At 40.1% G+C, this 26,767-nt stretch overlaps 1 pseudogene; it reads left to right on the top strand.

The window, feature by feature from the left end:
- The first annotated feature begins 4,233 nt into the window (after positions 1 to 4,233).
- On the top strand, positions 4,234 to 18,841 carry LOC114689996 (annotated as a pseudogene).
- Positions 18,842 to 26,767: the final 7,926 nt, after the last annotated feature.

The following is a 26,767-nucleotide window of genomic DNA, read 5'->3' as shown; positions in this document are numbered from 1 at the left end:
ATAATCTTAAAACCTGTACTCCACTTAACTGAAAAATCTAAAAGAAATGGATAATTTTCTCAATTAAACAGCCCAGTGCTGTTTAAGTTTCCTATCTGGTCTTGGTTTAACTTTGGTAAGCAGTATGTATTGAGAAAATTATCCATTTCTTTTATATTTTTCAGTTTAGTGGAGTACAGGTTTTTAAATTATGCCCTTATAATTCTCTAGATTTCTTTGGTGTTTGTTATTATGTCTCCCTTTTCATTTCTAATTTGGTTAATTTGAACATTCTCTTTCTGCCTTTTAGTTAATTTGGAGAAGGTTTTGTCTATCTTAATGATTTTTCTCCAAGAACCAAATCTTTGCTTCATCGATTCTTTGTATTTCTTTGTTATTTTTTTCTATTCTATAGATTTCAGCCTTGAGAGTGATTATTTCTTGCCTTCTCCTACTTTGGGTAAGATTTCTCTTTGCTCTAGAATTCTCAGATGTGCTGTTAAATCTCACTAGTGTGAGATCTGTCAGTTTTTTCAGGTAGGCGCTTAGTGCCTCTTCAAACCGCTTTGTGTCCCATAAGTTTGAGTATGTTCTGTACTAATTTTTATTCAATTCTAGAAAGCCTTTAATTTCTTTCTTATTTTCTGTCTTGACCCATATTTCATTCGGTGGTGAATTGTTCAGTTTCCATGAGTTTGTAAGCTTTCTATTGTTTCTGTTCTTTTTTGATACTCAGCTTTTTTTTTTTTCTCCCCGAGACAGGGTTTCTCTGTGTAGCTTTTCGCCTTTCCTGGAACTCACTTGGTAGCCCAGGCTGGCCTTAAACTCACAGAGATCCACCTGGCTCTGCCTCCCAAGTGCTGGGATTAAAGGCGTGAGCCACCACCGCCCGGCTTTGATACTCAGCTTTAATCCACGGTGGTTAGATAAGATGCAAGGTGCTATGTATGTGTTGAGACTTGCTTTGTGTCCAATATGTGGTCAATTTCCCAGAAAGTTCCACTGGGTGTTGGGAAGAAGTTATATTCTTTTGTGTTTGGGTAAAATGTTCTATAAATACCTGTTATATCTGTTAGCTCTGTTTAGTTTTGTCTGGATGGTCTGTCTGTTGATAAGAGTGGGGTATTGATGTCATCCACTGTCAATGTGTGATTTAAGCTTTAGTAGTACTTCTTTTATTAATATTGGTGCCCTTGTATTTAGTGCATAGATGTAAAGAATTGTAATGCCCTCTTGGTGGATTTTCACTTTAATGAGTATGTAATGCCCTTCCTTATCTATTCTGATTAGTTTTGATTTGATGGCTATTTTGTCAAATATTAAAATAAGGATGTCTCCATCAAGGAAGGCAGAAAGAGTGTAAGAACCAGGGGAGATGGAGGACACTAATAAAACATGATCCTCAATTAATATGATCAGAGCTCATATGAACTCACAGAGATTGTGGCAGCATGCACATGGCCTGTACAGGTCTGTACCAAGTGCTCTGCATATATATTATAGCTTCCAGTTTAGTGTGTTTGTGGAATTCCTGAATGTGAAGATGAGAGTGTCTCTCATTCTGGTGCCTTCTTTTGAGCTCTTTTCCTTCTATTTGTTTGTTTTGTCTAATTCCAATTTCTTAGTTTTTGTTTTATCTTATATTTTATTTTATTATTAAAAATAAGCATAAAAATTAAGAAGTCACAAATTTAAAAGGAGGAAAGAGACATGCAAGAAATGGGAGGGGAAAAGGTTGGGGTTAAAATCATGTAAATACAGTAATCATGATAAAATACTCAAAGAAGAAAAACATTTAAATATTTAATATTTAAATATTTTAAACATTTATGTTTAATTTATGTTTAAACATTAAACATTTAATATTAAAAAATATTAAAGATAAAATTTCCATAGTGATAACCTTGATGAAATGAGAGAAGTCACTAGGCAAAAGCAAACATTTTAATTTAACTATGTCAATAACAGTGCTCATGGTTGTATCTTACTCAGGCATCCACTCTACCTGATACCTTCTGCCAACCCGATGTAAATTGCAAGTAGTGCATCTGAGCTGTTATGCTGGGAACAGGTTAAAGATATTTTGTTTTGAGATATCAAGATGGTCAATGCCCTACCCTGTTTCATAGAGGAGTTAACAGTGTCATGTGATAAAAAACACTGAAAGTATGTTGCTGACTTTATGTCAAAGTATAGCTGCACTAAAGACTTGTCAGTAGGCCAATCTTCTGGGGGCATTTTCTCAGTTGAGAGCCCCTTTTCCCAAATGACTCTAGCTTGTGTCAGGCTGACATAAAATCAACCAACACAACCCTTTCCCCATCCACCCGCCTGAAGCTTTCCTGAGATATCTTGTGTATGTGTATACAATGTGAATTCATAGATTTTTCACATTCTGACTAAATAATAGTTTTTATTCTCTTGACAGAACTGTATAGGAGATGCAGAGCCAAGTAATGCAGGTATTTCCTCAAGAATAAGTGTGCAGTGGAGGATTATGGAATGGTAGATAATTGGCTGAAGGGTCCAAAAGAGTACAGCACTAGGAGAACATTCATTTTTCTCAGACACAGATTGGTGCTTAGCACTAGTGCACAACAGAAGCCATGATTACGACTAGAGTCTAGTTTCAAAGTGTGATTGGAACAATCATGCTATGTATGTCCAATCAAAGTACAAAAGCTACAGAAGCAAAACTCATCAGAGTCATATTATGTACATGGCCAATTGCTGAGTTGTATTCTTCTTCTATATGTGTTTAGTGTATAACTGTCTTGAAGGAGTGAATGGGATTGAAATCCTTTAAATATCAAAAGTTTTCATCTTAGAAAAAGTGTAAACAGGCAGGGAGTGGTATGCAGGAAACCTGGAAGTACCCATAACACACATATTCCAAAACCATACATACGTGTGTGCATATATACAATTATACACATACATTTTTTTAAAATTAATGCATCATAATGGGTCACTGAGATAATTTAGTGGAAAAATTGCTTGCTGCTTCAGTCTCTAAAACATAGGCCTACTATGATTATAAAAGTTTGTTTTGTAGGAATGGTCCATTTTCACTACTCTGATTCTAAGGAAGGCACATTGCATGAACCACCAGGCATTGTCAATATCAGATTGTTCTTTGAGGATTACACCAGTATTGTGTGTTTTCTACCAAGAAATGTGTAAAGTACCCACGATGTGCCAAGCATTGATATGAAGAAGCATTGATATGATATGGTATCCTCGTTCATATGAGATATGAAAAAGATTCAGACTAAAATAAAAATTTCCTTATAGCTCTAGTCTGTTCGTGAAAACAACTGAGACATCCTCAGTGTGATAGGAGATGTGAGGGGGAGGGGAAAACATTCAACACTCACAGAGAGTGTGAGCCAGCTCGAGGAAGGACAGGAGAGATGAAGACAATGTCAAGAAAGGTTCATTGCTTGATGTTGCCTCAGCTGGACTCTGATGGAGAAGTAAGAAGCACTTTACAGGTGGTAAAGTAGAAGAACACTCAGAAAAGAGGAAATTGTGCAAAGAAGCTATATGCCAACCTTGTAGACCTCCAAGAACAGGAGGTCAGTATGGGAACAAATATATCAAAAAGATTGCAGAGCCATGTAGAGGTAGAGAGATGTGTTCAGTAGCTTTGTGAGTGGAGCTGCATTTTAACAGTTGTACTATAGAGAACAGACCGGATGGGATCAAGAATTGAATAAGCGAGAGCAACATTCTGGCTTTCCCTAATTCAAGTTTGAACTAAGTGGACCCTAGAGGAAAAGTAGTAACAACAAAATCTACATTATAAATGTCTACTACATTTGTTTTATATGGATGTTTTGTGTAGTATATATAGTTGTTAATTATTTTGTAATATTTTATCTTTAATTTTTTTCATACATGTCTTTATTGGCATTTAAGAATTTCTTTCAAAGTATTTTCATCATATTCATCCCTCCACATCTCTTTTCAGACTCACCCTCATGTCCCTACATATCCAACTTCATATCCTTCCCCCCCCCATCAAAGCCAATTTGTGCTGCTCAAATATTCTTGGATGTATGGCCTTCCACTGGAGTGTGGTCAGCTTCAGGGAGTGGGGGAGTGTAAAACCCCTAGAGGAAACTTAAACTTTTCACTTCCAGTAGCTAGGATTGCCAATAGCTTCTCACTTAGAGGTAGAACTTTGCATGCGTCCCCTCTCAGGCTGGGATTTGACCTGGTTTAGGCTTTCCAAGGTTTGTCCCTGCTGCGATGACCATGTTTATATGTGCAGCTGTCCTGCTGTGTCCAGAAGACACCAGTCCTTGTCGTTATCCACAGTCTCTGGCTCTTATATTCTTTACACCCATCTTCTACAATGATACCCGGGTCTTTGGAATGTGGTGTGGTATACATGTCCCATCAAGGGTTGACTGTTCTGTAGTCTCTCACGGTATACACCTTGGCCAGTTGTGGGTTCCTGTATTGATTGTTATCTATTGCAAACAGGAGCTTGTATATTGAAGGTTGAGAGATTTCTTAGACTAGGAATATAATAATAACTTTTTAGGAGTCAGGCTAATACTATGTTGAGCTAGCAGAATGGTAGCAGTAGGTTCTTTCCTAAGGTCTATAATCTGTCTAGTCATAGTTTCTTGGCCCAATAATGGTTCCAGATATGGGTTTCATATTGTGGAGAGAGCCTTAAATCCAATCAGAAAGTGACCGACTATTCCTGTGACATTTATTCCACTGTTGTACCAGTGGTCAAGGTCTTCCCAGGCCAAGAGCTGTAGCTTTCAGGGCTCACAGCTGGGTAAGACTGATGCTTCATTTCTTCTCTGACGGGGAGCACAGCCCCTTCCAGCAATATGAAAGCTAGCCAGCAGAGATGAAGCTTCCAAGTCAGTTCAAGCTTGATTTCTTCATGTTCTATGATTCAAGAATATGCTATTTTCAGCAACAGGATCTTATTGTCATGTTATAGAGAATAACCAAGAGCACTGGCAATGACTTGTAATGACATGGATGTGTTTGGGATCTCGCTAGCCAATGAATCATCAAAAGTAACACATTCTTGGCATTGGATGTTTTTGTTATTCTTTGGTATCTAATAGGGACATTGTTGCCCTGTTGCAGGATAAATTCCATTTTAGCTACTTTTATGCATGTGTATAAGGATATTTCAGGAAACTTCTGCAGTAGTAGGTTTCAGCAGTACATTATTCAACAGTTCTTAGTGTTGTTCTTCCTTCTCCGTTTCCCCCTTTTACCCTGTTTCTCCCCCACCACCCCAATTGATCCCTTCTTGCACCACAATTCCCTTTTTTCTCTTTATACTAGTGCATTCTCCCCCCCTCCCATGCCCTTAAGATCGTTTAAAGACATGTTTTGGTATGTAATTATAGAATTCGCTATGTGCACTAGACCAGCTTGTACTTATGGCAACCCTGTCTCTGCCTTCTGAGTGCTGGAGTAACAACAGGCCAAGCTCGACAGTTTCATATTTAATGAATATACTTTTACACTATATGAACAAATAGGCGGAGCGATAGGTTAAATGTTATTGTCCCAGTCCTTAAAACATGTGAGGTTTGTGACTTGACATAGCAGAAGAGACTTTCTAGAAGTTATTTAGGTGAGGATCTGGAAGAGGGAAAATTACCCTGAATTATCTGAAGGTTCCCAGTATAGTCGTTGGAGACAGGAAGGTCAGGTGGTATTGGAGACTCGATGACAGAAACAGTAGGTAATAGTGACTCTGGCAGAAGCCCAGAAGTCAAAGAGACTTCCAGAAACTAAACAAGGCAAGATAAGAGCTGCTCCCAAGCCACCTGCGGTGGGAACCAGCACCATCGGCAGTCAGGCTGAGTTTTATCCAGTAAACAGATTTTTAGCTTCTGGGTTCCAGAGCTGTAAATGAATATATTTGTGCTGTTAAGGTACCACACTTGTGGTAATTTATTACAATGTAACAGGGAACTGCTGTCCTACACAAATGCATTTAGGAGAAGGATGGATGGCTGCTTGAGGTTGGAATAGATATAGTATCCTGGCGTCCATTTATCTACCTACTGGGAGGAATGTTTTCTGATCTTTTTTATGTAGCAGTTATTTCCAGGGCCAAATGACATTTTTTTTTCCAAATGAGATTTTAATCCCATCTTCTTTGCCAAAGAATATGCAGTTCATTATAGAAGTAATAAAGACATGATCCAAAGAGAAGCAGGATAAAGACCAGGCTCGGAGAAGCATGGAGTAATCCCACAGCTACAACAGCAATTTGAAGAAGGTACTCTTCCAGAAACACTCAAGATTGAGAATAAGGTTAGAGTGTGTTAAAAAGATAAACTAGGGCCGGGCAGCGGTGGTGCACACTTTTAATCCCAGCACTCGGGAGGCAGAGTCAGGTGGAACTCTGTGAGTTTGAGACCAGCCTGATCTACAGAGTGAGACCCAGGACAGGAGCCAAAACTACACAGAGAAACCCTGTCTTGAAAAACCAAAAAAGGAAAAGCAACAACAACAACAACAAAACAAAACTAGAGGCCACATATCAAGGATTCTGGAGAAAGGGAAGCTGCTGTGGTACCTCCTATGAGATGAGGAAGGGGTGGGGGGACCAAGAGGAAGTAACAACTGCACTAGTCAGCCCTTTCCATCAGCAAGACTAGAGGGAAGAACAAGAGATGCTGACTTATTCGTCCAGTTTCAGTCCTGCCACAAGAGGGACCGGTGCTCCTGATGCTCAGCCAGTTTCAACGGGTGCTTGCTTACCTTTGCTGTCCCGATGAAATTCCACCTAACCGAACATGCCGAGGTGTGTTCTACAGAAGGGACGTCCTTGAACTCAGTGAGACACAGTTACTACCCAGTGGCAAATCCTATTGTGCGGAGTGGGGAGGCCGATTAGAACAGTCCACCCTGGAGACAGGAGCTGTAGCGAGGCTGACTCTCTCTGCTTTTGCTATACATTGCACAGCCCATTAAGCACAAAGCCATGTAGAAATGACTGGGGAAAGGACCGGGGATTGTATCTTCTTAGTGGAGTATTTTCTTTTATATACTGACTCAGTTTTATTTTTAATTTATTTTATATTTTTGAGACAGAGTTTTATTCTGTACCCCTACCTGACCTGGGACTCTCTATGTTGATCAGGCTGACCTCAAACTCAGAGATCCACCAGGCTCTACATCTTGAGTGCCCAGCCGAAACACTGATTTTTCACACAGGAGTCCCCCATTTTCTGCCTCTGTGAGTGGCTGTGAGTGTGCCTGCCTTGTGTGTAGTTGTCCTGCTCGCCAGGAAGATTGAGGCAAAAAGAGAACCATGTCAATTCGGCCCCTAAACTCTAGGAGACCAGTGACTTGGCTCTCGGTGAGTAAAATGTTAGTGCCCTGGATTTGACTCCTGCACACGCTGATTCTTCGTGCTCCAGCCCTTCAGGTTTTCTACAGATGCTTGTAAACAATCTGTCATCTCTACAGCAGACAAAACAACCAAAAAGGATCCTTCATGAGCTGGAGAAGCTCATTTTTTTTGAAGTCCCCCTACTCTGTCTTGACAAGGACAACATCTGACCCTGCACAATGAATACTAACAGAGGCCATTGGCAGAGCTCAGAGGCACAGGGCCAGGGACGCCTACAGTCACAGAGCACAGAGAGAGATGACACCTAGAGAGATACTGCCTCCCTGTAAGGACCAGGGGACCCTGCAGGAAGGAGCTGGAACTTTGCCTGTGAACTTACTGTGGCTGCGGGCTTCAGTAAGAGAAAGAGGCGAGTGTCCCAGGACCTGGGAGAGTCTCTGCTAAACTTCAGTGGCTGCTGCCGGCCGAGAGCAAATCCTGAGAGGGTCTGAGTCTGTGAAACACAGGAAAGGGGGAGTGTGTGAGATTGTAGCACAATTCTCTTTAAAGAAAAAAAAAAGCTGGGGTCTGTTGTGATGAAGGGTTAAACTCCCTGAGGACTTTCCTCGGCCTTGACTGCCCACACCCCGGCCTCCCCCGCCACTTCCTCACATTTCTGAGACGTCCCTTGTGCCGAATTCTTATTCAACTTCAAACTGACAAACTGTTTTTAATCTTTTCCTTCCATCCAGCCTGGAGATTGGGAAGCAAAAATCAATACCAGTTGGCAGGTGATCAAGCTGCTTCAGACTGGTGTGAGGAGAGAGCAGAGAGTGAGAGCAAGAGGACAGGAGGAGGGGAGCGGAGGGGGGCCGCAGGACGGAAGGGAGTTTGACTAAGTACCATGAATTACTGGCTGGAGGTCCAAAGGGCTGTGATTTCTCTGGCCTTGAGCAGGGGACCTTGGGAATGCCATTAGAACAATTAGGTCATGAGCTCACAGCTGTTGAGGTGCCTTTGGAGAGAGACAGGAAGAGAAGAGGTTTCCTGGAGCTTGAATGGGAGACAGGGAGGGAGGAAGGGAGCTGGGAGGGCAAGGCTGTGGGACTCAGTCTTTCTGTAGCATCCTTTATGGAAAGGTTTGACAGCATTAGCACCATGCTGCAAGGCTGATATTTCCTTTTAAAAAACAAACAAGATAAACACGGGCATAACTCAGTTTAAAAAATAGTGCTAAGACATTCTAATGGGACTCTAAAGAATAGGATGGCAGGGGAGGATGTCAGGGAACCTAGAAGGGGCAGCCATTCTGGACCTCTTTTCTCCTTTTGCTGTCACTGTTCAGAATCTCAGGATCAGCTTGTGACCATCAGATCTGAATTTCTTCTGTACAATAATACCTTAGCTTTGGTTCTTGTGCAATCCACAATGGCAGGACTAGTGCATGTGCATGTGTGTTCATGTGTGTGAAGTTATACAAGTGTGCATGTGCCCATATGTATGGACATTTATGTTTGTACATGTGCATATGCATGTGCATGAGTATGACTATGTGTGGAGGGTGTGTATGGAGGTAAGAGGTCAACCTTGGATATCCTTCCTCACCAGCCATCTGCCTTGTCATTTTGAGACAGAATCACTTATTTAGGGCTTGGGGATGTCTGATTCTGGTAGGCAGGTGGCCAGGGAACCTCAGAGATCCCCCTGTCTCTGTGTTCTTAGAGCTGGGAGCACACTCATCTATGTACATACACCCATACACCCATTTATGTGTGTGCTGGGGATCAAACTTGGGTCCTTATGTTTGTGCAGCAAGAGCTGAGCTAGCTTCTGCCCCTAGAATTTGCTGTGATTGAAGGAGGATGAACTCCCAACAATAGTGCATCCCTTTACTCATGTGTCCTTCAACATCACCTAGGAACCCTCAGGAGATTAAACAGAGTAAGCTTCAAATTTGTGAATTTGAGGTTCTCATCCCTTCTTTGTGATTTAAATTACTCTTTACTTTGCAACCCAGAAATAACTAACCTAGGCTCCTAGTCTAGTGATAGTTTTGTTGATTTTTTTTTTTTTTTTTTTTTTTTTTTTTTTTTTTTTTTGGTTTTTTCGAGACAGGGTTTCTCTGTGTAGCTTTGCGCCTTTTTCCTGGAGCTCACTTGGTAGCCCAGGCTGGCCTCGAACTCACAAAGATCCGCCTGCCTCTGCCTCCCAAGTGCTGGGATTAAAGGCGTGCGCCACCACGCCCGGCTAGTTTTGTTGATTTTTAAAGGCTTCAAGTCAAGCCAAGGTGCTCAAGTAAACTTTGACAAGAGAGGTTACTTTGATGAGGAGTGTGAGCCGCCCTTAACCTGTGCGCACCAAGTTAAGGTTTAGAAAGTAGTAAGGGCTACTTTTTACTAAGCAAAGTGGCTGTAGTAGATTATTTTCCAAGGTCCATAACATCACTAGCCTCTAGGGTTGATGGCCATATCAGAGGAGCAGCAGATGGCAATTGACATCAGGGGATTGGCCCACCAGTAAACAAAACCCCTGAGGGGTAAATCTTGGATAGGCAGGGCCCCAAGAGCCTCAGTTCCATAATGTTTCTTGCTACTGCCGTGTCTTTGTATGCTTGTTGCTGCCATTTTTCTCTGGTATCTGGCAGGGTGTGAATGGGCCTGGGGAGGTCCCAACTTCCCTTAATGCAGTATGATCATCTCTTGGTGTATCTCATTCTACTGGGCACTTTTACCTGTGGATTATTAGGAAGATGATTTCATCTTAAGCTGTACTGTTTAATTGATAATAATGTTGGTTAAAATAGAGTTTTGGTGACTGAAAATAAGTACAAAGAAGTGTCACACAGCAAGAACACATGAGTTTCTATTGATGAGCCATGTAGACTGTGGCTTAGGTTAATGATTAAGAAAAACAATTGAGTCCTAGTAGCCCAGGAAGCTTAAGTTATTTTAATCTTAATGTTTGAAGATGTGTTCATGGGTTTCAGAGTGTATCATAGCTGAAACAAAGCCTTAAAGTGATTTCAAGTTAGGTTAAGATGTTTTGATAATAGCTTTGAGGCTAAAAAAAATAAAACCCTTAGAAAACAATTTAAAGTTCACAAGGACACACAGCTGAGTGATAGATAGGTTAGAGATCAGAAACAAAGCAGCCCCGTTAATATTAGCTGGCATACCTTTCCTGTTAGGATGGGTTAATGATAAAAGATGATTAATTCCTTGTGCCCATTTCTACCCTCAGCTTCCTGATATAAAAAAACTGTTGATGAGTGGGTTTGCACCCTGAAAATTTAAAATAGAGTTAACTGATTCTTTTTCATATATAAAAGTTTAGATTTGTGATTCTTCTCATATTTCTTATCATTCAAGATTATCATTCAAGATAAGTAATAAAATGATTGGTCTTTTCCTTGTAACCCCAAAATGCAGACTGCCAACAAAAGAACTGGCTGAGAAAAATACCTTACTTGTTCACACTTTGCTAATCTACAACAAGTTGCTTGGATAGGAATATATGTGGGTTCTTTGGACAACTTGTTTTTTTTACCTGTAATATGTAAAATGTTTAATCATGTAAGAGATATGGAAAACATGCCAGTTTTTACTTACACTCATTGTAATCATTCATGTGAAAAAATAGAATATAACCACATTGTAAATTTTATATTGCTTAAAAGATTCTACTGGGGTATATAAGCTGTAAGGGAAAAAATAAAGTTAGTTAGAAGAAAACATCAAGAACAAGGAAAACACCAGGGAAGATGTAGAGAAAAATAGAAATAGATGAATAAAGAAAAAGTCAGAAGGAAATCATCAAGAAAGTGTGTGTGTCTTTTCCCTTCCTCCTTCAGATAAAAAGTCTTAGTTCACTGACTCCATTGGATCACCATTAAGCCCTGCACTGCTGGAAGCTAGTCCTCATGGCAGAGCTATTCCAGAAACTGGTTGTATTTCCAGCTCTAGGTATTATTTCCTTCCTGTTGAGTGGATCTTAAGCCCAATTAGACAGTTGTTGATTTCCACCAAAATGTGAGTGCCATTTATTGTGTCTTTGGGTATATCTTGGTATGCAGGTAATTGTTGTGGTTCATAGATACTTTCCATGAATATCAATAATAGCACTATTGAAGGAAGGATAATATAAACATTGAAACACACAGAAATAAACTAAATACCTGCTAGGCCATGCATCTGGGATTGAATATGATGGTCAAGAATTTGCTATTTATGAAGCAAAACGCAAAAACAAAACAAAACAAAACAAAACAAAACAAAAAAACCCATACCATATCCCAAGAGAAAGCTGGAGCCAGGCGCTCACTGTTTGAAAGTAGGGAAATGAATGAAGCACCTATGGGTAACTCATTTTTAAAAAAAGTCTAACCAATTGTCACCATTATTATCATCATTCTTCCCATCATCATCATATCATCCTCCTCATCCTCATCCTCATTTTCCTTCTCTTTGTCATCATAATCATCTTGTTGCTCAGGTCTTGGATTATCAAGAAGAAGATGAAGGTCCGGAAAGGCATCAGATAGCACATGACTACGGGGCCATGTTTGTGCTTTGTCACTTTAATATTCTGCGCTGACTACTGGATGCACCATGAAACAACAGAAGACAGAAGCCCTGAGCTGATGAATTCATTTCAGGATGGGCCAGAGACCTGAGGCTGTGGGGGAGATAGAGCTGCAAGAGTGACAGAGTCATGGAACTCAGAGAAAGGGGATTAAAATTATTTATATTTATTTTATGTGCATTGGTATTTTGCCATGGATGTCAGATCCCCTGGAACTAGAGTTACAGACAGTTGTAAGCTGCCATGTATGGAATTGAACCTGGGTCCTCTGGAAGAGCAGTCAGAGCTCTGAACAACTGAGCTATCTCTTCAACCCAAGAGAGGGGTTTTTGAAAACATTTCAAGACTTCAAGAAAAGAAATTTTTAAGAAAACAGACATTTGAAGAAATAAAATGCTCAGTTAGTTCAAAGCTCCAGTGAAATAAATTTCACAGAACAACCTGAATAACATTTTAAAATAAATAATATGTGTCACATATGCACATGAATGAAAATATATGCACTGAAATGAAAAAGAAGATATTAAAGAACACGTTAGTGTTGTTTATATAAAAAGAATCTATTTCAGTTAATGTAATTAAGAAGTTAAATATCGGTTACATTTATTGGAATTCAACAGGCAGAAGATTCTAGATTCAAAGAGAACATTTATGCACTGAACAGCTATGAGCATTCACTAGAGAAAGAACAGGTAAAGAAGTCCACCGGAGAGCAGCAGCTCCAAGGCATGTAAGATTCATTTCCAATTCCATGTATGGGAGATTATAGCAAAGAATGGTGAGACAGTGTCTGTAAAAGGTAACGTATGTGTTGACATAAGAGTTTCATACTGAAATGCATCTAATTTCAAGAAGGACAAGGTAAGCTGCCTTTAACAATAGACCAAAGCGGGGCAATAAGACAACTGTGGGAAAAGTTCTTGGCACACAAGCCTGATTATCTGAGTTGGGTCCCTAGAAACATACATAAAAAAGTCAGATGTGGTTGTTCACATCTGTAATCCCAGCACTCTTGTGGTGATAAGAAAGGTGGAAACAGGAGAGTTGTCTCAAAGCTCAAGGACCTGGTAGCTAGGTGTGCACAGTGCTGCACAAGCAAAAGGGACCCTCCCTCACTGAGGGGGAAGGAGAAGGCTGACTCTGAACATTGTCCTCTTATCTTTACCCACACGCCATGGAACACCCACACTCTCATGCAGACAATATCAGGAAATCTAAAAATGTGCAAAAGATTTGAGAAAGTATTTCCCAAATAAGAAAGACTGCTTGGGTATGAAGTATCCTGTCAAGTGCTCATGTGTGTAAGGCTTGGTCCCCATTGGGCAGCACTATTGGGAGGTGATGGGTCATGAGGGCTCTGACCTAATCAGTGGGTGAATGCATCAATAAATCCACATCGATAGACTGTGAGTTGAAAAGATGTGTCTTACTCTGGACCATTTCCCATCTTTCTCCTTCCATGCTGCAATGAGCACCTTGAATTTGGCACATGATTCTTGCTGTATTGTTCTCCTTCTGCTCAGGGAAAAAAAATGGAGCCAAGTGACCATGGGTTGAAACCTCTGATGCCATCAGCCCAATCTCTCCTCTTTTAAAATGTTTCATTCAGATATTTCTGCATAAAAACAGAACAAACATGATATCTAAATGGCCAAAAAGTATGAAAAAATTTACATTATTACTTATCATAGAAATGTGAATTAAAATCATGTTCTATAACACATAATCAGAATACCACTAATTAAATTGTCTGATATTTCAAGGACTATGTTGGATGTGGCATAAACATGGGTCATCCAACCATACAATTATTTTGGCATTAAATACTAAATACAAAGATGTACAAGGTGGGATCCCATGCTTCTATTTAGATGTACATAGTAAATGAGTGCATGTGAACATCAAGAGAAGCTGTGGGCCATTATTAAATGAAAGGAGGATAACCCTGGCATATCTGAATTAGCACAAATACGTACATGTATAGATCTCTGACAACCACATTTTAGATGATATTTTAGTAGAAGAAAGGAAAGTAATTTTTTAGAATATTGTATTTAAAAACAGTCTAGGAAATAAGGAAAATTACGGCTTATTAAGAACTGTGAGTCACTTATGAATCACCACTGCTCATTATTTTTTGTATAACTGAGATTTTTCTTAATTTAGCTGTTAGGACTGGAAGGGAGAGACAGAACATTCAAGCAGGAATAAAAATCGACAGTTACGTAGAAAAAACTCTATTCTCTTAGACACCAAGATACCTTCTTGGACAATTGTCAGACTTAACTCAGTTTCTCCTTAAGCTATTAGATCCCCTTTCCTTTACTAAGTGGAGAGAGCATTATGGGATGCTGGCTCCTTGAGGTTGCTTTGCTTTCATAACAACTTAAAACAAATGGGAAAAAGAATGCAGCAGGCTGTTAGGGTAGACCCTGTCTTAAATTAGTATGTACTACCTAGTTGGTTTCTTGTACAAAAATGTTAAGACTTCAATAATGGATCTGGCTGCAACATATCAGATCAATAAGAGCATCCGACTGAATCTACATCGATGACAAAATTGTATCTATAAAGGGATGACCTTTCAATTCCCCCTTCCTAGGCCCTCTTTTCCTGGATGCTCTGTCCATGGATGCTATCACCTTCTTCCTGAGACTCACCCTTTGCCTCATTCTGACTTTTGTCTCCCCGCTGTTAGGCAACAAGTTTTGTTTGTCCTGCTTTTGAAATGTCCCTTGAACCCACCACTGTATCTCCTGTGACCTACTGTCACAGCCTTGTTTCACACACTCAAGATTTCCCATCTGCACTCCTGGGTGGAGCCCCTCCTTCTGTCCCATAGGGATGGAAAGTACTCTTCTTCTGCATCACTGCTTGTCACATGTTTAACTTCCTTGTTCAGGACCCGAGCCTACCTTTGTGGACCTCCCCTCATGACATCTTTCCTGTTGAGAGATTTTCTACAGGAATTCATTCCTAAGATCTGATGTGTAGTTGATTTGGGATGGTGGCTTTTGACCACAGGACCCACATCTTGTACCCAGAATGCAGTTGCTCTCACCCTTACTGCTGACGGAGGTAGACCTGCTGACACAGCTGTCTTTCTTCTTTCAGGATCTAAGGAGGCATCTCTTTTAGCTTCCATCTACAATCGATGAAAACTAGATATCCAAGACTTTAAGAAGGAATGTGCCAAGCTCTCCAAGCACTGCTCTTCTATTCCCTTCCCTCACAAGGCTGGATATGTGGAGAAAGTATTGCCTGTGATCACCCAGTGCTGATGGGGTGGGGCGGAAGGAATTGCACAACAAACTAAATCTCTCTCCAAAGAATCATCTCTTGGGGACTTTTTCACTTTAGGTTACTTATTAGAAAGGGTGGTGTGAGCAATAAAGAAAACGTTCTAATGAAAATTAAATCCCTATGGTGAGAAATGTTCTGCCAGTTTTTGTTTGTTGGTTATAAAGAAATATATTGAATACTGCTTGTGTGTCATATTTCTTGGTGTCCAGTGACGAGGGGACACACTGGAAATCCATATTTCAGCCCTCATATGTGAGAATTTTATGGTTCCAAAGTTTGGTCAATCAACCAGCCTTTTTTGCTCATTCATGTCTGCATACATAAAAAACATTCGTTTGCCTATGGCTACACAGGAGACTTGAATTTTTTTCCTTTCTGTTATTGAGACATTCACAGCAGTGTATACTGTTTCATGAGACTTCTGAGAAAGAATCCGTCAATTGTTTTTGAAACTGTGGTGAAGAATTTTATGGGGAAGGAAGATGTGAAATCTTTTCTCTCTTCATCTGCTACATAAAATGCAACACAGTAAACCTCTTAAGATTTTAATTATTCCCGTGTCTTTCCTTCAGAGCTACTTCCATGGAAATCACCTTCTGAACTTATTGTTTATTCTCTAGCCCACCACACTTAGGTTTCATTTGCACTTCTTCAAAGATAGTAGCTAAGGTCAGCAGTGTTCTCCTCTTCATCACATCCAATGGCTTTTGTTCACTGTTTTCATGTTTGACCTTCCTTTGATGGTAGACCTTTGACCATTCCTCTCCAAAGTCTCCTCCTCAGAATTCTGTGACCTTTTTTTCATATTCCATATTATTTCTTGCTTCCTTGGGCAGGATATTTTTCTGCCCATGCTATGGGTATTAGTGATTGCTCCAGTTCTGTCCATGCTCCACTTCCCTTCTTGCTATATACTCAACCACTACTATTGTATGGGTATGTCTCACATGGACATATACAGCTCACACCTCTCTTAAATCAAATACAGTTAACTATGCTTTAGCCAGGCCTGGGAACCTTCACATGGATTTCTTGCAACCATCTTAATATAAACCCATCTCCAACAGAGCCTGGTTTTACTTTAACCTTAAACACACTTCTCTCCTGGCGATTGCATTTTGATCTGGACTGTCTGTTATTCCAATCCTGTGAGTCACCCTAAAGCTTGCTTCCCTTCCACATTCCAAAGCCAATCACTCACCCAGTTCTCAAATCCTTCTCATCATGTGTTAGCTGATGTTTTCCTCCATCTTCTCTGAAACTCTATCAGTTCAGTCTCAACGGTTCTTGAGGTAAGCAAAGCTGCATCCCTCATCACTGGTCTCACGTGGTCTTAAGTTAGAAGAATCGACCCTCAAACTGAAATACTTGTTCGTTTGTTGCTTGTGAATACCTTTATGTGTTAATTACTACTTTTGAGATGAAGTCTAGGATCTTCTACATGCTAAACAGAGATTTTTTTCCTCTAGTGGTCTCTTTCTGTCTTTCTTCTCTGTTTCTATCTTAGTATGATACGCAGTCTTTCACAGCACAGCATTTAAAACTCTTTCAATTTGTATTAACTTGTCTTGCTGTTTTATGCACATAAGCATTTTTGCCTACTGTCGTCTTTGCTCAGAATTACTTCTATCAAATATTATCTCGTCTCATTAGCCTGGTAAGAAAGTACAGCCTTTTTAAGACCCTAATTTCAATGTCATCTAATTTTAGAGCAATACCTGGCCCTTTACCAGGATAATATGATCTCAGGGTCCAGTATGACTCTCATGCTCTTTTCCATGTCCCTATTAGCAGACTTCTTTGAGATAATAAAATATAATACTAAGTCTTTTATTAATTATGGTCTCCATCAATAAGGTAGTCAGGATAATGGCTCCCCAAAGATACCTAGAGGTTAATCCCCAGAACTATAAATATGTTTGGTACATTGCCTTGAGAAAAGTGGGTTGATAACCATCTAATTTTTAAATAAGGAGATTATCTGAGATTATCCAAATTGGCCTAATCCAATCTCAGGGGTTCTAAAATGAGAATGGTGCAGAAAGTTAGCAATTTCTAATGATGTCAGAAGCAAGGACAGAGTGAGGACTGATTCCACCAGTGGGAACTTTGAAGATGGGAGGAAGCCAAAATCTAGGGAGTGTACTTGCTTGACTTCTAGGATGGGTGTAGCGTAGATTCTCCTCTAGAGTCCCCTGAAGAAATGCAGCACTGTGGACAGGTTGATTATAGCTTCTGCACATTCTAACTAGACTTCTGATCTCGTGGACTATCCAGGTAATAAATTTGTGTTGGTTTAAGTTGCTGTATCTGTAGTACTTTGTTAGAACGCCACAGAGAGCCTCCCAGAACCTGGTTCCTTGTGCCTCATGTCTAATACTTCATTAATATTTAATATCTTTGTATTGAATGATGAAGTCTGAATCATGGTTACTAAGGGAATTCAAAGAGTGTGGTTTCCATCTGTGCGTGTGCGAAGTGTGGTTTCCATCTGTGCGTGTGCGAAGCTGTGATGCAGAAAACTCCAATTACGTTACTAGTCACAGCCTAATAAAGTTGCATGGTGTGCTCAGTGCTATTGGCTTTGTCTTGTAGGAAATGCAAAATGATAGCAGAGCCCATGCTTAAAATTAACGCAAGAGACTCAAGATGGCTACGCTCTTGCTGGCCATGATTGCCTCCAAGCCCACCTTAATTCTCAGCTTTGTCTCAGAAAGGCTGTTACTTTGGGAACCACAGCCACGGGGAGAGATGGAGCAGATCCACAAACAAAACAAAACAAACCAACAAACAAACAAACAAAAAAAATGTGAGTTCAAACCACCCTGTTTCTCCCCATATTACTGTCTACAGTTTGGTCTTTTCCCATGGCAATGTCCCTTTGCCACTGTGAAACTGGTCTGGCCTTAAGTGGAGGGATCTCTCATTTTGGCCTGTCTGCACTGCTGCTTCCTGGGAACTTTGAGTCTTATTTGATGTTTGTGAAGTCCCTGTGCTTGGGGCCAGCACTGACCCACACAGCTAAGTTGTGATTGTCTTCCCTCCTATGTATCATACATGGAATGGGATCTGACACTTGCTGTGGGACCTAGGGAAAGGCCTGGCGATGCCCCAGGTGCAGCAGTCTGGAGTGGCTGTCTTGGTTCTTGCTGTGCTGTGCTCTGTGGGGCTGGCAGCCATGTGAAGAGCTGAAATTCCAGCATGGTCCTATACATTATCACACTCATTTAGTCCCTGTTTATCACTCTTGTCTCCATCCACCACAGTTCCCCCGATTTGTGTAGATGCTATGTGCTTCATATCCTGTTGGAGCTTAGTAGAGGAGCTTGAAGAACCATAGTAGTAGAGAAAGGTCCTTCTCCCTGGGCCCAGGAGCCCTTCCTCCCTCTCTACGTTTGACTCTGATTTGTGCAGAGGGTCGGCTTTCGACTCCTTCTTGCTGAGACCGTGGAAACAATGCCAGTTCTGTGGCTGCCCTGGGTGCCACTGCCTGTGGGCTGCTGGCTTAAAGGACAGTTCTGTTCATTGGTCTGCTCAGGGCCTTCAGCACCCACACAGTGTGACTGAGAGAAGAGAGGGGGAGGGGGAGGGATTTGCCCTGTCCAGCTAGAGGGAGATAAAGAACAAGTTGATCTTGGAAGCTTGTGCTTGCAAAAGAGATACAGAGCTTTTGATGGATGATCAAAAAAATTGCATTTTCTGTTCTGTTTTTCACTTCTAGTGAAACACACTTTTAATGTTGTGTTTTTAAATCTGAATCCCTGTACCTTCTTTCTTTGGAAATGATTAAAATACTTCTTGTTTAAAAAAAAAAAAAAAAAAAAAACGAAGGCAAAGTGGTGTTGTGTAGACATAACCCAGGGCACGGTCTATCCCTCTTGTAAACAGATCTTAACTCAGGAAAGAAAGACATATTTAAAAAGAAAATTAGCATGTGAGGACCCTTGGAAACAGCATAGATGATGAGGGTGGCTAAGTCAGTCTTCATAGACACTCAAGATGTTATGGAAGCATGGGAAGGAGGCTGATCATGGTGACACATGTGTAATCTCAGCAGAGTCCGGAGCAGAGGGATTTTGAGATCAAGGCCAGGCTGAGCCATATGGAGTGTACCTGTCTTAGATACATCACACACACACACACACACACACACACACACACACACACACACACACACGCATACACACCCTATACAAGTTCATTTTGGGTCAGGCATGAGAACATGAGAGGATTGTGCTTCAGATGTGGAAGAAATGCTGATGTTTGTATGGGCTGGTAAATGGCCCAGTGAAGGGTGCATATTGAAAAGGAAATCCAGATTTACACCTTAGAAATACTCTTTCAGGGAGGAAAGTGGCTAGAAATAGATTGAATTAGGTCATTTTAGACAACTATGTCTATTGATTATGTTTAACCTTTTTGTTTTTATTGAGTCTGAGTTTTAAGTTGACCTCTGCCCCTTAACTGATCATTTTTCTCTAATGGTAATGATGCCTATCTGGTTTTGTTGTTTGTTTGTCCCCCCCCCCCAAATGTTCTCTATGCAATCACTGGTCTATTTACTTCTCTGCATCTCTTGATGTATGGCATTTACTTCCTCAGACCTAACTAAATACATCTCTGGTGAGTGCATCATGCGACACCTGCCACCACCGTGTGGGCTTTGCTACTTAGTACAGGCTAGCTTGGAATTCACTGTGTCGCCTAGAAGTTCTTGACTGTGAATACACCCTGCTTCAGCCTCTACTGTTAGAAATTTAGAATCCAGATTTTTACCTCTCTCTTTTGGCAACATTTCCATTCAAATACGTCCCAAATATTTGGATAAATTTGATGGACTGACTTGTCTCTCTGTTGGTTTCTTTGTTGTCTTTAACCAAGAGATTTAGCTTACTTATTTTCTTACTGAAGTTAAGGAAAGAAAACATGAGTCCCTGTGGGAAGACATGGAGTGAGTAGAAAAACCTGTTCCTACCCTTGATCAAAGAGTGAGGTCTTCTGTGTCATTTCAAGGACAGAGCCTGATGCCAAGTCCTGCAGGGAGCAGTGAGGGGACCCAAGTCTCCTCACTGTGGGACTTCAGGGGGAGTCTGCTGCACGCCACCCATTTGTGGGAGTGAAAGATTTATAACAGTTTTCCATAAATGAGATGAATGTTGAGAGCAGGGAGATCCAGCTAAAGCTATTTAATTCTGGCCACAACCTATTTCCAGGAAGGTGGATGGGACTTGGAAAGAGTCCTTGTGGTGTGATACAGCGGGGATTTGGTGAAGTGTAGATATCACCTGTGTCGTGTATCTCAGTGGGAATGGCCATCAAAGCAAAACCCAAAGCAATTGTAGGATGCAGAAGAGGCTTCACACATCTGCCTGCACCCCAAATCCCACAGACATGGAGATCTACAAGGGACCAAAATAAATGATGTGAAATTAAGGAACAGATTTGAGGAGACAGGAGGTCTTAGTTTTTATAGCTGTGAAGAAACACCAAGACCGCAGCAACTCTTACAAGTTAAAAAGGTTTAATTGAGGTAGCTTGCTTACAGTTTCAGAGGTTCAATCCATCATCTTCAGAATGTGGAGCAGGCAGCATGCAGGCAGATGTGGTGCTGGAGCTGAGAGTCCTAAATCTTGACTCAGAGGCAACAGGAAGTTGACTGACCATCATGCTGAGTGAAGCTTGAGAAAAGAGAGACTCAAAGCCCACCCCCACAGTGACACACTTCCTCCAACAAGGCAACACCTCCTAACAGTGGCCACTCCCTTTTGGGGCCAATTTCTTTCAAACCACCACACAGAGTGATCCTACATTCAAAATCGGCTTTGTAGCAAAGAAAACTAAGGGTTGTGGTATGATATCCAGTGGACAGGAAATTCTTATTTCTGAATCTGGCCAAGTTTGGCAACTTGATGGGGCTATAGAACTAAAATTGGCCACATTACTGTGCTGAGTTAAAGTGACTCAGTAGTATCACAGAGGAACACAACAAAGATGGATCAGCCAAGGTCTTCGTGAACAGATAACCAGTTAAGGAATCTACACATGAAGATGCTGTGGGTGAAAGCAGTGAGTTCTATGTGGGAACATCCAGAGAGTTTTTTCCCCCTTCATTTGTAAAAGCTCTTTTTATACTTCCTTGATATTTCATGTTGTTTCTTTGCAAGCTACTTTGAGGAGGTTTGCGTTCCAGTGAGAAAACAAGCCCTGCCCTATGTTTTAGACAAGGCACACATTACCATTCCTGTGTAAACTACCTGTGTGCACCTCAGATTCTTGGCACTAACATCTTGCTCTATGTGAGAGTGCTGTGGAACCCTGTGCAGTCTGCAGCACCTTGTGCATCAGGCATGGATTCAACTATTGAAATCACCATCCTCTCCTCCACAGTCTGGTCCCAGACCTATGTGGAATACCACAGAAAACTATATTTCAATTATTATGATTTTTTAAAAATGGGTAACAGTGAAAAGTCATCTCAAAGATCTCTACTTAGATATTTGAATTGCTTGACACTTAGAAACACACCCCTGAAGGAACCAATTTCGCTGTTCACTTGCCAAAGATGGTATTTTCTCTCCTTTGGCCTGTATTAATGGATAAACTAATAGTGAAAAGTGTATTCCCCTCCTTTAAAAAAAAAACAGGGTTACAGTTAATAAGAGAAGTCTATGTTAAATGTGAAAAATACTTACTTCAAATTTTGTTAAGTGTTACATAGGAAAGAACAGCTTCCTTGGAAATAATAACAAGCAGGAATACATTTTCATCAATGTAAAGACCTTATTATAACTGGAATCAGTCTTGGGCTCTGTAGGTGGGTTTGTAAATTGGTACAATTATTTTGGAAAGCAATTTGGTCCATAAAAACCTTACAAAACCTCTCAGGTGCTTTAATCTAGTTGTTAGGAATTTCTCTTAAGAAAATAATTTTAAGTGGGGCTAAAGATATACGAGACATTGTAGTCACAATAGCATTATTTAATGTGAAAAACAATTGAAAATTATTTAAATTTATCACAAAAATTAATGGTCACATAATGTAGAGTAAATTATCATGCAATGGGAGCCTTGAAGTGTTTTGCAAAGCCTCCTCATCCTCTTATACATAATCACAAAATTCTAAACATATGATTGTAATTAAAGAAAAGAAAATAAAACACTTGGTTCAGGCCCATTTTGTGTCAGACATCAAGAAAATAATGAATAATAGATGGGTTTATTTTCCTGTATATTTCTGCACTTTCTCCAGTGAAGATGTATTCTTTTTGTAAAAAGATACAAGTATATCATAAAGGAGAATAATATATAATTATAAAGACTGGAAAATAACAGCTGTATACAAACCATGTATACCTCCAGGTTGGATAATCAGTCTCTGTTTTTACTTAATTTTATGTATTTATATTATTTTTTCATTTTGTAAGATAAGTATGTCATTAGTCTGGGGACATCAACAATATCTGCCCAGATACCAGAATTTGGCATCAAATAGTTTCAAAGGTCAGATATTATAACCTATGTCATCGGTGCAATGTATAAGTTTTGACAGTTTAATCTCTTGCAATTTATTTACACATTTGTAAAAAAATTTTATTAATACTGCCAAGTTTATTTTTGAGCAGGGGTTAAACTTGAAAAATTCCATAACATTGCTAACTGTAAATAAAGTAAGTTTCCTTTCAAATTTCCACCTTTCCTCCTTCTTCATTTTATTTGCTATCTCTTCCTGATACAGAAGTTTTTTTTTTCTTTTTTCTTTTTTTTTTTTTACATAGAAGGGAAAAATTACACTTATTTTGTAATACCCGGCTAAATTTCAAAGAACAATATAAAACGAACATACTTAACCAAATTTCATGAGCAGCTGAACAAAATTGCTCAATTAAAAACTCAACAGGATTTACATCGCCATAGCTAGCCAACCTTCACATTTTAATGACTGCATATTGATAGAATTCCAATTTCAATATTTCCTAGCGCTTACTGAGTAGTTACCAGTGACCATTCCAATTGATGCATAAATAACTCCCCCGTTATGCTGACAAAGTGATGGAATCTGACTCGAAGGTATTTCTGGTCCCTACATCCCATGCAGACATTATCTTCTCTTCCAGTTGTGTCTTTCTGATGAGGCGGCCAAAGCCTAGGATGGAGGAATTTTTACAGTGGAACCACAGAAACCAGAGACTTCCTAAATCTAAAGCAAGTCCACAATTACTCTCGGTAGTTAAGCACTCTTTCCTCTAAAGAGTCATTGTACATTCAGCTTAAATATTAGCTCACTTTCTATAATGGCAGTGCTCTTAAAAAGACTTTGTGTAAGTGCACTCAGGAAACTAGTTATTTAATGCTACCCTATGGTGAGTTCTTTATTATAATAAATACTTGTTACCAAATTTACCTTTTCTTATATGGGATTTTGTTTAATGAGCCATATCCACATTGATTTCATTTAAATGAAGGGATGTTATTTCATAGACCATAGAAGTTTTTGAAAAAAAGGCAATTCCTTTGCAGTGGGTTGGCAGCCTCTCTGTTATTACCCTGAAAGCTGAGCAGTCATAGACTGGCATTGGATAGATAGGTTAGTTACTTTATGTGTTGCTAGGACAAAGGAGTTTATTTTAGATCAGAGATTAAGGGTACAGTCTATCATAGTAGGGGAATCATGGTACCAAGAGCTTGGCGTGGCTGGTCACAATCATGTCTGTAGTCAGGAAGCAGATAGAGATGGATGAAGTGTTCAGTGTATGTACTTTTTCCTTTTCTAGCAGTGTAGGATGTTAGACCATGGATTGCTGCCACCCATATTTAGAATGAATCTTCACTCCTCAGCCTAATCAGGAAATCCCTTACAGACATACCCAGAAGTTGGTTCATGTGATTCCAGATTCCACCAACTTGAAAAGATTAGCCATCACAACAAGGAAGGACAAGTCCAGTAATTAACCAACAACCTGCCACAGGTATGGATCGTCCAGGACTATACCAGCTTCTGCTGGTAGAAGCTGGTCAGCAAGGTTGCCCAAAGCATTGAAGAGTATTCTGAATCTCTATGAGCAGAATCAGTAGGACAGGAGTTGGGGGGCACTGACTGGGTTTCTTAAGAACCTGGCTATGAGCATCTCAGGTGGGTTCCCTGTCTCATGCAAATACCCCTGACTTTCAGCAGTTATTTTTAAGAATAAACAGTTATAAGTTTCCACATGATACAGTGATGGACTGGTAGATGTCTCACAACTTACTGGGAGGAAGTTTGTAGGTAGGAGTGAGAGAAATTCCTTTGCATGACTATCTGTTCATTTTCATAAACATTCTCATTGTAAATGATTTCAAGTTACTTGGTGAAGTCATCTCTAAGGTTTGGGAAGAAGGGAAATAATGAAGGTTCACCAGCTAGTATGAACTTGTATTCTGTGGTGATACTTTATTTGTGCTCTAAAAAATAAAGCTTGCCTGGGGATAAGAGGATAAAGGCAGCCACTATGTTAAACATAGAGGTCAGGCAGTGGTAGCACACACCTTTAATCCTATCGTTTAGGAGGCAGATATTCATCTGGATCACTGTGAGTTCAAGGCTACACTGGAACAAAGCCAGGTGTGGTGGCACATGCCTTTAATCCCAGAACTAGTTAACCATAGAGGTCTGGAGATCTATACAGACAGACAGGAAGTAATAGAGCTGGGTAGAGAGAGGAAGTGAGATGGCAGGGCATAGAAAGGTATATAAGGCATGAGTACACAGGAAGTAGCTCTGTAGCTGACGTTTTCCTGGTCCTTCCCAGCTCCCACAGCCCTGTGGCCACTTGGACCCGAGTAAACACACAAAGGCTTATATTAATTAAAATAGATCAGCCATTAGCTCAGGCTAACTATTGACTAGCTCTTACACTTAAATTAACCCATAATTCTTATTTATGTTTAGCCATGTAACTTGGTACCTTTTCTCAGTTTTACCTTCACATCTTGCTTCCTCTGTGTCTGGCTGGGGACTCCTGACTCAGCCTTTCTGTTCCCAGAATTTTCCTCCCTGCTTATCCCTCCTATACTATACTTCCTGCCTGGCTACTGGCCAATCAGCTTTTTATTTATCAACCAAATCAGAGCAACACACAATCACAACATACAGAACAACATTCCCATTATAGCTTCTCTTGGGGCTGAGGATTTCCTAATGGTAAAAGCTTGTGACTGGCTTGTTCTATACCTCTGATCTTTCAGCATTCACCCCAATATCTGGCTCCAGGTTTTTTATTAATAAGATAATTTAGCAATTTGTATTACATCTGGTGTCTCTGTCATTTTAGATCTTTGGAAGTTGCTTACAATGCTCTTCCTGTTTCCTTAGGCAATTTTATATCTTTCTGAGGTCTTTGATGTAGTTGAAGACTAGATAGTTATAATTTTACTTGGTTATGATAAAAGATAAATTGATATGAAGCTTTAGACTCACAAATATAGAATAGATGATAAAATTATTTTTTTAATTTTTGCCAAATACAAATAGACTGGATATTGTAACTGTAATTCTTGCTTGATAACTGTTTGTTATATATAATTTTACTATATTAAAGCTAAAACCTTCCTTTTTGATTAGATAGAGAAGGGGAAGTGCTGGGGGATATCTTTCTGTACATTGTGAATATATGTTGTTCTCATTGGTTAATAAATAAGCTGCTTTGGCCTATGGCAAGGTAGCTTAGAGGCAGGTGGAAAATCCAAGGAGAGAGATAGGAAAGAGAAAGGTGGAGTCTGGAGAGATGACAGAATGTTGCCCAAGGAGCAACATGCCAGCAGACAGGTAAAGCCACAGAACATGTGGTGAAACATAGATGAATAGAAATGGGTTAATTTAAGATATAAGAGCTAACTAGCAAGGAGCCTGCCATAGGCCATACAGTTTGTAAATAATATTAAGCCTCTGAATGATTTTTTTGTAAGTGGCCATGGGACACAGGCCTGGATGGGACCAGAGAAATCTTTGAGCTACAGCACTCCAACAATCTCTTTTCTTTTTTTTAAATGTAAATTATTAGATATACATAAATATATAAATACAACCTGTGGCATTCACTTAGTATTGCTTGTCTGTACATGATTTCAGAGATGACTAATTGCCTCTTTCTAAGTATTACTGGTAGGTCTTGGCTAATGTTTTGAGCTCCCCCTGAGCTTGCTTGCTTTAATGTTAGGATGTCTGTCTGCTGTGGATATCACTATATGTAAATAAACCTGATTGGCTGAAATCCAGACAGGAAGTATAGGCGGAACTAACAGAGAGGAGAATTGAGGAAGGAGGAAAGAGAAGGGAGACTGCCTGGAGCCACCACCAGGACAAGCAAGATGTAAGGTACCAGTAAGCCATGAGCCATGTGGCAAAGTATAGATTAATAGAAATGGGCTGAATATAAGAGTGAGAGCTAGACAATGATAGGCCTGAGCTAATGGCCAAGCAGTTTAAGTAATGTAAGAGTCTGTGTGTTTATTTTATAAGTGGGCTCTGGGACTGGTGGGACTTGGGAGCTGGAGAGAAATTGTACAGCTACAGATGTCTACTGGTGTTTTCCTTGT

This window comes from Peromyscus leucopus, chromosome 15, assembly GCF_004664715.2.
Source record: "Peromyscus leucopus breed LL Stock chromosome 15, UCI_PerLeu_2.1, whole genome shotgun sequence".
NCBI lineage: Eukaryota > Metazoa > Chordata > Mammalia > Rodentia > Cricetidae > Peromyscus > Peromyscus leucopus.
The sequence above is the reverse complement of the archived record's forward strand: the minus strand, read 5'-3'. Positions and strand labels throughout refer to the sequence as shown.